This window comes from Dendropsophus ebraccatus, chromosome 13, assembly GCF_027789765.1.
Source record: "Dendropsophus ebraccatus isolate aDenEbr1 chromosome 13, aDenEbr1.pat, whole genome shotgun sequence".
NCBI lineage: Eukaryota > Metazoa > Chordata > Amphibia > Anura > Hylidae > Dendropsophus > Dendropsophus ebraccatus.
In genome coordinates this window covers 17,211,010-17,223,922 of record NC_091466.1, presented here as the reverse complement: position 1 = coordinate 17,223,922, position 12,913 = coordinate 17,211,010, and the positions used below count along the sequence as shown (strand labels likewise).

The 12,913-nt window shown below is 49.6% G+C and overlaps 2 protein-coding genes across 2 annotated transcripts in view; both read right to left on the bottom strand.

Annotated features, from left to right (window-relative positions):
• The window catches only part of PALS1 (protein associated with LIN7 1, MAGUK p55 family member), a 43,821-nt gene extending 40,854 nt beyond the window's left edge, over nucleotides 1–2,967 (bottom strand). The window contains exon 1 of the mRNA XM_069950904.1: nucleotides 2,705–2,967. The gene's annotated coding sequence lies outside the window, so the exon portion shown is untranslated. The remainder of the gene's footprint in view (nucleotides 1–2,704) is intronic.
• Nucleotides 1–12,913, bottom strand: part of EIF2S1 (eukaryotic translation initiation factor 2 subunit alpha) — a 465,302-nt gene that overhangs the window by 77,894 nt on the left and 374,495 nt on the right. The gene's annotated exons all lie outside the window — the stretch shown is intronic.

The following is a 12,913-nucleotide window of genomic DNA, read 5'->3' as shown; positions in this document are numbered from 1 at the left end:
CACAGTATAGCAGCACTCTCTGTCCGGGGAGAGAGGGGTTACAGCTATGGAGAGATTACCTCCACAGTCCTGTCCCCTTATGTAAGCCCCAGCCCGAAGTGGATCTGCTATGATTTGGAAGGTGAGGGAGACTTCCTTGGTCAGAGTACAGTGCTGTAGACCCCGCTATGAAGACCATACCCCTACCCCACTCGCGCTCCCACCCAGGACAGGGAGCTCTTAAACCAAAGCAATGCTCTTAAACCAAGTCACAATTTTGAAAAACTGTGAGCTCTTAAACCAAAACGCTCTTAAACCAAGGTACCACTGTATATACACACGCCAACGTACATACAGCACACATATATAGACTGAACAATATAACGCATACATAGATATAATACTACATGCACATACCTCACACATACAGGACTGAAGAACATAAGGTATACATAGATATAATACGGCATACAGATAGTCATACATATAGAGAATACTGCATATGGATGGACATACAGCATACATAGCTATAATAATGCATATAAACCTATATACTGCATACATATAGACGCAGATACACACTGCATACAAATACACATACATGTCACATAATACTGCTTATAGACAAAAGGAAATACTGTGTGTGTGTGTGTGTGTGTGTGTATGTGTATATATATATATATATATATATATATATATATACACACACACACACACAGATATACATAAATACTGGTATATATTGTAAACACATAAATAGATGTACATACAGCATACAGACAAATGTTACAAATGTGGATACTGCACAGAGATAGTGTTGCATATTTTACACACATACATATATATATTTATTTATTTATATATACACATACATACACACACAGTACATTCATACATACAGCTATAGACGCGTTAGCAGATACAGTATATATAATATATATATACACACAGACACAGTAGATACATACAGCTATAGACATGTCAGTGGATACAGTATATATATAATATATATATACACACACACAGACACAGTAGATACATACAGCTATAGACATGTCAGTGGATACAGTATATATAATATATATATACACACAGACACAGTAGATACATACAGCTATAGACATGTCAGTGGATAGAATGTCACATCCTGCTCCCTGGGATCTCCCTCTCTCACCTCGCACAGCCCTGCAGGACGCTCATGTTACACCTCCCTGTATACAGCAGAGGGAGCGGTGATATATAGGGAGCTGTGGGTGCCACCAGGGGTCACATGACCGGGGTCACCACTGTAGGACTTAACCCTTTAGGAGACTGCCCCCATGGCAGCTGACAGCCTGCTCCAGTGACAGCTGGATGGAGCGGTGATGCCACATTGTGCACAGGGCGCCCCCTACAGCATACACCAGGCGCTGGGGATGGAGCGGTGATGCCACATTGTGCACAGGGCGCCCCCTACAGCATACACCAGGCGCTGGGGATGGAGCGGTGATGCCACATTGTGCACAGGGCGCCCCCTACAGAAGCTATGGGTGAAGTGGTGATGCCACATTGTGCCCCCTACAGCACATACTAGGAGCTGAGGACTGCTGCCCATGGGGAGGGAGCGGGCACTCCTCTACAACCTGTAGTTCTCCAGCTGCTGCAGGCTATGTTGGGAGTTGTAGTTCTCCAGCAGCTGCTGCAGGCTATGCTGGGAGTTGTAGTTCTCCAGCTACTGCTGCTGCAGGCTATGCTGAGTTGTAGTTCTCCAGCTATTGCTGCTGCAGGCTATGCTGGGAGTTGTAGTTCTCCAGCTACTGCAGGCTATGCTGGCAGTTATAGTTCTCCAGCTGCTGCTGCAGGCTATGCTGGGAGTTGTAGTTCACCAGCTGCTGCAGACTATGCTGGGAGTTGTAGTTCTCCAGCTGCTGCAGGCTATGCTGGGAGTTGTAGTTCTCCAGCAGCTGCTGCAGGCTATGCTGGCAGTTGTAGTTCTCCAGCTGCTGCAGGCTATGCTGGCAGTTGTAGTTCTCCAGCTACTGCAGGCTATGCTGGGAGTTGTAGTTCTCCAGCAGCTGCTGCAGGCTATGCTGGCAGTTGTAGTTCTCCAGCTGCTGCAGGCTATGCTGGCAGTTGTAGTTGTCCAGCTGCTGCAGGCTATGCTGGCAGTTGTAGTTCTCCAGCTACTGCTGCTGCAGGCTATGCTGGGGGTTGTAGTTCTCCCGCTGCTGCAGCCTATGCTGGCAGTTGTAGTTCTCCAGCTGCTGCAGGCTATGCTGGGGGTTGTAGTTCTCCCGCTGCTGCAGGCTATGCTGGGGGTTGTAGTTCTCCCGCTGCTGCAGGCTATGCTGGGGGTTGTAGTTCTCCCGCTGCTGCAGGCTATGCTGGCAGTTGTAGTTCTCCCGCTGCTGCAGGCTATGCTGGCAGTTGTAGTTCTCCCGCTGCTGGACAGCCACAGGTTGGGGGTCCCTCTGATTTATACTATGAGGGAAATGTCGCACAGATCACAAGGCTGCCCATATTGTCGCTGAGCCGTCGCTCACACTGCCCACTCCCTCCTCTATATAGCAGCACATACCAGGCCGCCCCCAGCTGCCAGGAGGTGACCCCGCACCCCGCACCCGCTCCACTCACAGGCGGACCACAAGTCGCAGCAAGCCCTGCCATAACTCCCTTCAGGAAGAAGTAGTGGCACTTGCGGCTGTCACCGGCAGCCCGCCTGCTCACCAGCTCTGCTGTCACTCACCTCGGGCCTAGCTTCGCTCCGCCGGCCTCCTCCCCGGACACTCCGGGCTCAGTATCGGTACCGGGAGTCAGGGCAGTGACGCGGGAGGCTCCCAGACTTCACACACACTCACCGCGCATGCGCCAAGAGTTAGAGGAAAGCCGGGGCAAGGGGACGTGGCGCATGCGCGGTGCTCGGAGCTGGCATCTAGTGCATGCGTAGCAACAGGTGTCTGGCGCGCGCGCAGTGAACAGGAGCCGTCAATCGCTCCAGCACTGCGTATACAATGTATAATATAATGTCGTTCTCCTGACCGTAATTATTTATAGCGGGGTTGTGACTATATACTATCAGGGATGGGAACCTGCTCCTGACCAGTAGCTGGATATAGCCGTCTCCGCAGCAACAGCCGCTATTTACTATGACTAAGTGGGATCACTCTGCCCCCTAGTGGTCGAGTCCAGAACACGTAATATTTAGCCTGCTCTAAATGAATTGCCTATGTACTACTCCACATAATAATCCGATGCTAATCAGTGATGGCGGGTAGCTAACTATACAGCAGCTATTTACTATCACTGGGAAGGACCACACTGCCCCCTAGTGGTCCAGTGCTAAACACTCCATAATGTGATATCCTATACAGTGATGAGAGTGAAGACCATAGGAGGGATGGGATGTGGCCGATCACATAGTAATAACTATTTAGTGTGACTTTTCCCTTGTGTTATACCCCTTAGGGATGATGGGATCTAGACGACTGACATAGCTAGTTACCATGCTTCTTAAAGGGAATCTGTCACTAGGTTTATTCCGCCTTAAATGAGTGCAGCATAAACTAGTGACAGAAATGCTAAACAGATCGGTGTATTACTTACATCATTCTGTACAGCCGTTCTCCTAATATGCAGGAGAATAGTATTCTTGCCACACCCCTCCCCCACCCTCCAGCTGCTGACAAAATATTGCAGCAAATTAGGGCTCGTTCACACTGCGGAAAACAGATGGAAATTCCGAGAGGAATCCCTGCCTGCCTCAGTGTCTCAATGTAAAGTATAGGGCGCCTCCGCTGAAAGAATTGACATGCCAAGTCTTTGAGCAGAGACCCACAAAGAGCGGAGGCGCCCTATACATAACAATAAGACACTGAGGCAGGTGGCATTCCGAGCAGAGCCTGCTGCGGTGATTCCGCTCTGAATTTCCGCCTGTTTTCCGTATTTCCGTAGTGTGAACAGGCCCATATAGTAACAAACCTAAACCCCTTACGGAGTCCAGACCCCTTATGCTTGCTAGTACAAGTCAGGAGAAGCACTTGGCTAGGCACTTCACTCTGCCTCTTAGTTAAAGGAGAAGTCCAGCAACATTTTTTTGTGCGGGCTGTGGCAGATGGAGAGGATGATGGCAGGGGGACACTGGAGGGACACTGAGCATTCCTCCGCCATCATCCTCTCCAGCAGCCACAGTCTGCACAGCTCTGGGAGTCGGGTCGTGACATCACCATGTTATCCAGGAAGTGACATCCCCATGTTATCCAGGAAGTGACATCACCATGTTATCCAGGAAGTGAAGCCTTGATGCAGTAGTAAGTGCAGGGAGAAAAGCACTTTATAAGCATTTCCCGTAATAAGTGTATATTGGGGATTTGTATAAATTTTTGGGGGAAATACAATACTTAAATAAAAATTTTCACTGGACTTCTCCTTTAATCCGGCAGAGTGCATGGGGACGGGGCTATAAGTAAAAGCGGCATACTTGTACGACAGTCTTGATAAATTTCTCCCTACAATTACATACTCATCAGTCCAACCACTTCTGCTTCCATGATTTCTCTCAAGCTTCCCCCATACTCTGGAACCTACTACCCCCAGCACACCAGTCTGTCACCCATCACAACCTTCAATATCCTTGCTGCCACCTTCCTGCACTGTGACCAGCTGCCCCTTACCACGATCCTTGTAAGTCCTCGCGGGCAGGGTCCTCTCTCCATATGCACAGGTCTGTCATTTACTTCCTCAATGTATTTTTTAAAAATTTTATGGAACCTTGTGTACGTTAACCGCTTATCCTATGTTACATCCTTTATTGAGGGTATGTGCACACTGTGGAATCCAAGGGGAGACCTCAAGTAGATTCCGCAAGGCGGCCTCCGCTTGAAGTCCTGCTTGTTTAATAGACTCAATGATATTTGCTGGTGGATTCTGCCGTCTGCAAAAAGAATTGACAAGTCAATTCATTGGGTGGATGGTGGAATCCGTCTGCAAATATCATTGAGTCTAAGGGCCCTATTCCACCGGACGATTATCGTTCAGATTATCGTTAAATCGTTCGAATCTAAACAATAATCGTTCGGTTGAAATGCAGTTAACGATTAACGACCGAACAAAAAATCGTTGATCGCTTTATAAGACCTGGACCTATTTTTATCTTTGCTTGTTCGCAAAACGTTCGCATTGAATAAGACATCGTTCGGACGTTCGCAATAGATACGAAGGCAATAGCGAAGAAATAGCGAAGAGAAAACGATCACAATTATGATCATAAGTAACGATTATCATTCCATGGAAATGAGTGAATGTTTTCAGGTCTTTCGCAATAGCGGTCGTTTGAGATCGTTAACTGTTAACGATTATGCAAACGATAATCGTCCAGTGGAATAGGGCCCTAAGGAATGGGTGGAACTTCAAGAGGAGACCACTCGGCGGAATCCACTTGAAGTCTCTGTGGAAATTCTGTAGTGTGCACGTACCCTAAGGCTGCGTTCACACTACGTATATTTCAGTCAGTATATGTATATTTCAGTCAGTATTGCAACCAAAACCAGGAGTGGATTAAAAACACAGAAAGGCTCTGTTCACACAATGGTGTAATTGAGTGGATGGCCGCCATTTAATGGCAAATATTTGCTGTTATTTTAGAACAACGGCTGTTATATTGAAATAATGGCCGTTATTTACTGTTATATGGCGGCCATCCACTCAATTTCAACATTTCAACATTGTGTGAACAGAGCCTTTCTGTGTTTTCAATCCACTCCTGGTTTTGGTTGCAATACTGACTGAAATATACTGACTGAAATATACGTAGTGTGAACCCAGCCTAATAGTGTTATGGTCCTGTGTCACTATATCACATCAAAGCAAATGAGAAAAGAGAATATACACAATAAAACCACATAAGGTTAAACATATTTTATTTTTATTTATATAATAAATCCATTACAATTACATGAAATACCCACACAGGAGCGAGAAGAAACGTGAAGGAGGAGAGGGGAAACAAGTACTAGTAGCGGAGGAGGAGAGGGGGAACAAGTACTAGTAGCGGAGGAGGAGGAGAGGGGGAACAAGTACTAGTAGCGGAGGAGGAGAGGGGGAACAAGTACTAGTAGCGGAGGAGGAGAGGGGGAACAAGTACTAGTAGCGGAGGAGGAGGAGAGGGGGAACAAGTACTAGTAGCGGAGGAGGAGAGGGGGACAAGTACTAGTAGCGGAGGAGGAGAGGGGGAAACAAGTACTAGTAGCGGAGGAGGAGAGGGGGAACAAGTACTAGTAGCGGAGGAGGAGAGGGGGAAACAAGTACTAGTAGCGGAGGAGGAGAGGGGGAACAAGTACTAGTAGCGGAGGAGGAGAGGGGGAACAAGTACTAGTAGCGGAGGAGGAGAGGGGGAACAAGTACTAGTAGCGGAGGAGGAGAGGGGGAACAAGTACTAGTAGCGGAGGAGGAGAGGGGGAACAAGTACTAGTAGCGGAAGAGGAGGAGAGGGGGAAACAAGTACTAGTAGCGGAAGAGGAGGAGAGGGGGAAACAAGTACTAGTAGCGGAAGAGGAGGAGAGGGGGAAACACGTACTAGTAGCAGAGGAGGAGAGAGGGAAACAAGTACTAGTAGCAGAGGAGGAGGAAAGAGGGAAACACGTACTAGTAGGGGAGGAGGAGGAGAGGGGGAACAAGTACTAGTAGCAGAGGAGGAGAGGGGGAAACACGTACTAGTAGGGGAGGAGGAGGAGAGGGGGAAACAAGTACTAGTAGCAGAGGAGGAGAGGGGGAACAAGTACTAGTAGCGGAGGAGGAGAGGGGGAACAAGTACTAGTAGCGGAGGAGGAGAGGGGGACAATTACTAGTAGCGGAGGAGGAGAGGGGGACAAGTACTAGTAGCGGAGGAGGAGAGGGGGAACAAGTACTAGTAGCGGAGGAGGAGAGGGGGAACAAGTACTAGTAGCGGAGGAGGAGAGGGGGAATAAGTACTAGTAGCGGAGGAGGAAGAGAGGGGGAAACAAGTACTAGTAGCAGAAGAGGAGGAGAGGGGGAAACACGTACTAGTAGCAGAGGAGGAGGAGAGAGGGAAACAAGTACTAGTAGCAGAGGAGGAGGAGAGGGGGAACCATGTACTAGTAGGGGAGGAGGAGGAGAGGGGGAACAAGTACTAGTAGCAGAGAAGGAGGAGAGGGGGAACAAGTACTAGTAGCAGAGGAGGAGGAGAGGGGGAAACACGTACTAGTAGGGGAGGAGGAGGAGAGGGGGAAACACGTACTAGTAAGGGAGAAGAAGGAGAGGGGGAACAAGTACTAGTAGCAGAGGAGGAGGCAAGGGGGAAACAAGTACTAGTAGCGGAGGAGGAGAAGAGGGAGAACAAGTACTAGTAGCAGAGGAGGAGGAGAGGGGGAAACAAGTACTAGTAGCAGAGGAGGAGAGGGGGAAACAAGAACTAGTACAGGAGGAGGAGAGGGGAAACAAGTACTAGTAGCAAAGGAGGAGGAGAGGGGGAACACGTATTAGTAGTGGAGAATGAGGAGGAGGAGAGGGGAAACAAGTACTAGTAGCAGAGGAGGAGGAGAGGGGGAAACAAGTACTAGTAGCAGAGGAGGAGGAGAGAGGGAAACAAGTACTAGTAGAGGAGGAGGAGAGAGGAAACAAGTACTAGTAGAGGAGGAGGAGAGGGAAAACAAGTACTAGTAGAGGAGGAGGAGAGAGGAAACAAGTACTAGTAGCAGAGGAGGAGGAGAGAGGGAAACAAGTACTAGTAGAGGAGGAGGAGAGGGAAAACAAGTACTAGTAGAGGAGGAGGAGAGAGGAAACAAGTACTAGTAGTGGAGGAGGAGAGGGAAAACAAGTACTAGTAGAGAAGGAGGAGAGAGGAAACAAGTACTAGTAGCGAAGGAGGAGGAGAGGGGGAACAAGTACTAGTAGCAGAGGAGGAGGAGAGGGGGAAACAAGTACTAGTAGCGGAAGAGGAGGAGAGGGGGAACAAGTACTAGTAGGGGAGGAGGAGGAGAGAAGGGAACAAGTACTAGTAGCGGAGGAGGAGAGGGGAAACAAGTACTAGTAGCAGAGGAGGAAGAGAGAGGGAAACAAGTACTAGTAGAGGAGGAGGAGAGGGGGAAACAAGTACTAGTAGCGAAGGAGGAGGAGAGGGAAAACAAGTACTAGTAGTAGAGGAGGAGGAGAGGGGGGACAAGTACTAGTAGCGGAGGATGAGGAGAGGGGGAAACAAGTACTAGTAGCGGAGGAGGAGAGAGAGAACAAGTACTACTAGTGAAGAATGAGGAAAGGGAAAACAAGTACTAGTAGTGGAGAAGAAGGAGATTAGTGGATGAGGGGTACAAGTACTAGTAGTGGACAGTGAGGAGAGGGAGGACAAGTACTAGTAGTGGATGAGAGATACAAGTACTAGTAGTGGATGAGAGATACAAGTACTAGTAGTGGATGAGGAGTACAAGTACTAGTAGTGGATGAGGAGCACTGATCCCCCATAGAGCAATAATCCATCAGATTGGTGCTCTATTATAATGGTCTGCTGCAGACCACATACATAGAATGCCGAGCCGGGATTAGCGTCATTCCGACACTGAGCCCCGCCAGGCTCAGTACAAGGGATCACCCCTCCACGATCGCATCATGGGGGGGGGGGGATCCTCCACTAGACACCAGGGACAGGGGGCACCACCACTATTCAAATGCAGCTGTCAGCTTTGACAGCTGCATTTGAATAGTTAATTAGCCGGCAGCGGCGATCGGCCCGTGCCGGCTAATACCCGCGGTCCCAGGCTGCACATAGCAAACGGGGACCGCAGGCTGCAGAGAGGACTCACGCCGGGAGGCCTCTCTGATCACCCTTAAAACCGCATGACGGGTATAGCCCCCCAATATTCCTCAGACTGCCTCTATGCCCCCCAATTCTCCTCAGACTGCCTCTATGTCCCCTATTTCTCCTCAGACTGCCTCTATGCCCCCTATTTTCTCCTCAGACTGCCTCTCTGCCCCCCTTTCTCCTCAGACTGCCTCTTTGCCCCCTATTTTTCCTCAGACTCCCTCTATGCCCATTTTCTCCTCAGACTGCCTCTTTGCCCCTACTTCTCCTTAGACTGCCTCTATGCCCCCCATTTTCTCCTCAGACTGCCTCTATGCCTCCCTTTCACCTCTGACTGCCACTATGCCCCCCAAGTCTCCTCAGGCAGCCTCTATGCCACCCCAATTCTCCTCAGACTGCCTCTATGCCCCCTATTTTCTCCTCAGACTGCCTCTATGCCCCCCATTTTCTCTTCAGACTGCCTCTTTGCCCCCCATTTTCTCTTCAGACTGCCTCTTTGCCCCCCCATTTTCTCTTCAGACTGCCTCTTTGCCCCCCATTTTCTCCTCAGACTGCCTCTTTGCCCCCCATTTTCTCCTCAGACTGCCTCTTTGCCCCCTATTTCTCCTCAGATTGCCTCTCTGCCCGCCATTTCTCCTCAGACTGCCTCTATGCCCCCTATTTCTCCTTAGACTGCCTCTCTGCCCCCCCTTTCTCCTCAGACTGCCTCTATGCCCCCCATTTCTCCTCAGACTGCCTCTATGCCCCCCATTTCTCCTCAGACTGCCTCTATGCCCCAATTTCTCCTCAGACTGCCTCTACACCCCCCAAGTCTCCTCAGACTGCCTCTATGCCCCCCATTTCTCCTCAGACTGCCTCTATGCCCCCCATTTCTCCTCAGACTGCCTCTATGCCCCCATTTCTCCTCAGACTGCCTCTATGCCCCCCATTTCTCCTCAGACTGCCTCTATGCCCCCCATTTCTCCTGACTGCCTCTATGCCCCCCCATTTTCTCCTCAGACTGCCTCTTTGCCCCCCATTTTCTCCTCAGACTACTTCTTTGCCCCCTTTTTCTCCTCAGACTGCCTCTATGCCCCCCATTTCTCCTCAGACTGCCTCTATGCCCCCCATTTCTCCTCAGACTGCCTCTATGCCCCCATTTCTCCTCAGACTGCCTCTATGCCCCCCATTTCTCCTCAGACTGCCTCTATGCCCCCCATTTCTCCTGACTGCCTCTATGCCCCCCATTTTCTCCTCAGACTGCCTCTTTGCCCCCCATTTTCTCCTCAGACTACTTCTTTGCCCCCTTTTTCTCCTCAGATTGCCTCTCTGCCCACCATTTCTCCTCAGACTGCCTCTATGCCCCCTATTTCTCCTCAGACTGCCTCTCTGCCCCCCATTTCTCTTCAGACTGCCTCTATGCCTCCCATTTCTCCTCAGACTGCCTCTATGCCCCCCCATTTTCTCCTCAGGCTGCCTCTCTGCCCCCCATTTTCTCCTCAGGCTGCCTCTCTGCCCCCCATTTTTCTTCAGGCTGCCTCTATGCCCCCTCCCTTTCTCCTCAGGCTGCCTCTATGCCCCCCATTTCTCCTCAGACTGCCTCTATGCCCCCCCATTTTCTCCTCAGGCTGCCTCTATGCCCCCTATTTTCTCCTCAGACTGCCTCTATGCCCCCTACCTTTCCCCTCAGACTGCCTCTATGCCCCCTATTTTCTCCTCAGGCTGTGACTATGCCCCCCATTTTCTCCTCAGACTGCCTCTATGCCTCCCTTTCTCCTCAGACAGCCTCTTTGCCCCCCATTTCTCCTCAGACTGCCTCTAGGTCCCCCATTTTCTCCCCAGGCTGCCTCTATGCCCCCCCCCCATTTTCTCCTCAGACTGCCTTTATGCCCCCCATTTTCTCCTCAGGCTGCCTCTATGCCCCCCATTTTTCCTCAGGCTGCCTCTAGGTCCCCCATTTCTCCTCAGACAGCCTCTTTGCCCCCCATTTCTCCTCAGACTGCCTCTATGCCTCCCTTTCTCCTCAGACAGCCTCTTTGCCCCCCATTTCTCCTCAGACTGCCTCTAGGTCCCCCATTTTCTCCCCAGGCTGCCTCTATGCCCCCCCCCCCCATTTTCTCCTCAGACTGCCTTTATGCCCCCCATTTTCTCCTCAGGCTGCCTCTATGCCCCCCATTTTTCCTCAGGCTGCCTCTAGGTCCCCCATTTCTCCTCAGACAGCCTCTTTGCCCCCCATTTCTCCTCAGACTGCCTCTATGCCTCCCTTTCTCCTCAGACAGCCTCTTTGCCACCCATTTCTCCTCAGGCTGCCTCTAGGTCCCCCAATTCTCCTCAGACTGCCTCTATGCAACCTCCCTTTCTCCTCAGACTGCCTCTATGCCCCCCATTTCTCCTCAGACTGCCTCTATGCCCCCCATTTCTCCTCAGACTGCCTCTATGCCCCCCATTTCTCCTCAGACTGCCACTATGCCCCCCATTTCTCCTCAGACTGCCTCTATGCCCCCCATTTCTCCTCAGACTGCCTCTATGCCCCCCATTTCTCCTCAGACTGCCTCTATGCCCCCAATTCTCCTCAGACTGCCTCTCTGCCCACGAGGCTGAAGTTGGTTTCTTATTCGGCCAGTTTCTTATTCGGGGCTGAAGTTGGTTTCTTATTCGGCAGTTTCTTATTCAGAGGATTTTTCTTTTTCCTGTTTTAGCTATTATTCTTACAGAAAATGTATAATATTCATACCCTACCGTAAGTGAGGGGCCCTGAGAGGACTGGTGATAAAAATGGCAAAAAAGACCCCACGGTTGGCATAAAAATGGGCATGAAAGTAAAACCACAAAATTATTATTTAAAAATAAAATTGACTTTGGGCCACTGATCTCACACTGATATTACACAGATAGGCATGCCCCGCATCACAACCAAGAGAGTCCAGCCTGGCCCAAAGTGGTTCTGGGTATAAAAACTGGCATCAAAGTGGGCACATAGCCATTTTTCATGATTTGAATAAGTAACAGCTATTTTCAAAGGGTTAAATGAGTTTGGGCCACTGATCTCACACGGATAATACACAGAGAGGGATGCCCCGCATCACATCCAACAGAGTCCAGCCTGGCCCAAAGTGGTTCTGGGTATAAAAACTGGCATCAAAGTGGGCAGATTGGCATTTTTTCCTAATTTGAATAAGTAACAGCTGTTTTCAAAGGGTTAAATGAGTTTGGGCCACGGATCTCACACTGATAATACACAGAGAGGGATCCCCCGCATCACAACCAAGAGAGTCCAGCCTGGCCCAAAGTGGTTCTGGGTATAAAAACTGGCATCAAAGTGGGCAGATTGGCATTTTTCATGATTTGAATAAGTAACAGGTATTTTCAAAGGGTTAAATGAGTTTGGGCCACTGATCTCACACTGATAATACACAGAGAGGGATGCCCAGCATCACATCCAAGAGAGTCCAGCCTGGCCCAAAGTGGTTCTGGGTATAAAAACTGGCATCAAAGTGGGCAGATTGGCATTTTTTCCTAATTTGAATAAGTAACAGCTGTTTTCAAAGGGTTAAATGAGTTTGGGCCACGGATCTCACACTGATAATACACAGAGAGGGATCCCCCGCATCATACCCAAGAGAGTCCAGCCTGGCCCAAAGTGGTTCTGGGTATAAAAACTGGCATCAAAGTGGGCACAGAGCCATATTTCATGATTTGAATAAGTAACAGCTATTTTCAAAGGGTTAAATGAGTTTGGGCCACTGATCTCACACTACGTTCACACAGATAGGCATGCCCCGCATTACATCCAAGAGAGTCCAGCCTGGCCCAAAGTGGTTCTGGGTATAAAAACTGGCATCAAAGTTGGCAGATTGGCATTTTTCCCAATTTGAATAAGTAACAGGTATTTTCAAAGGGTTAAATGAGTTTGGGCCACTGATCTTACACTGATAATACACAGAGAGGGATGCCCCGCATCACAACCAAGAGAGTGCAGCCTGGCCCAAAGTGGTTCTGGGTATAAAAACTGGCATCAAAGTGGGCAGATTGGCATTTTTTCCTAATTTGAATAAGTAACAGCTGTTTTCAAAGGGTTAAATGAGTTTGGGCCACGGATCTCACACTGATAATACACAAAGAGGGATCCCCCGCATCATACCCAAGAGAGTCCAGCCTGGCCCAAAG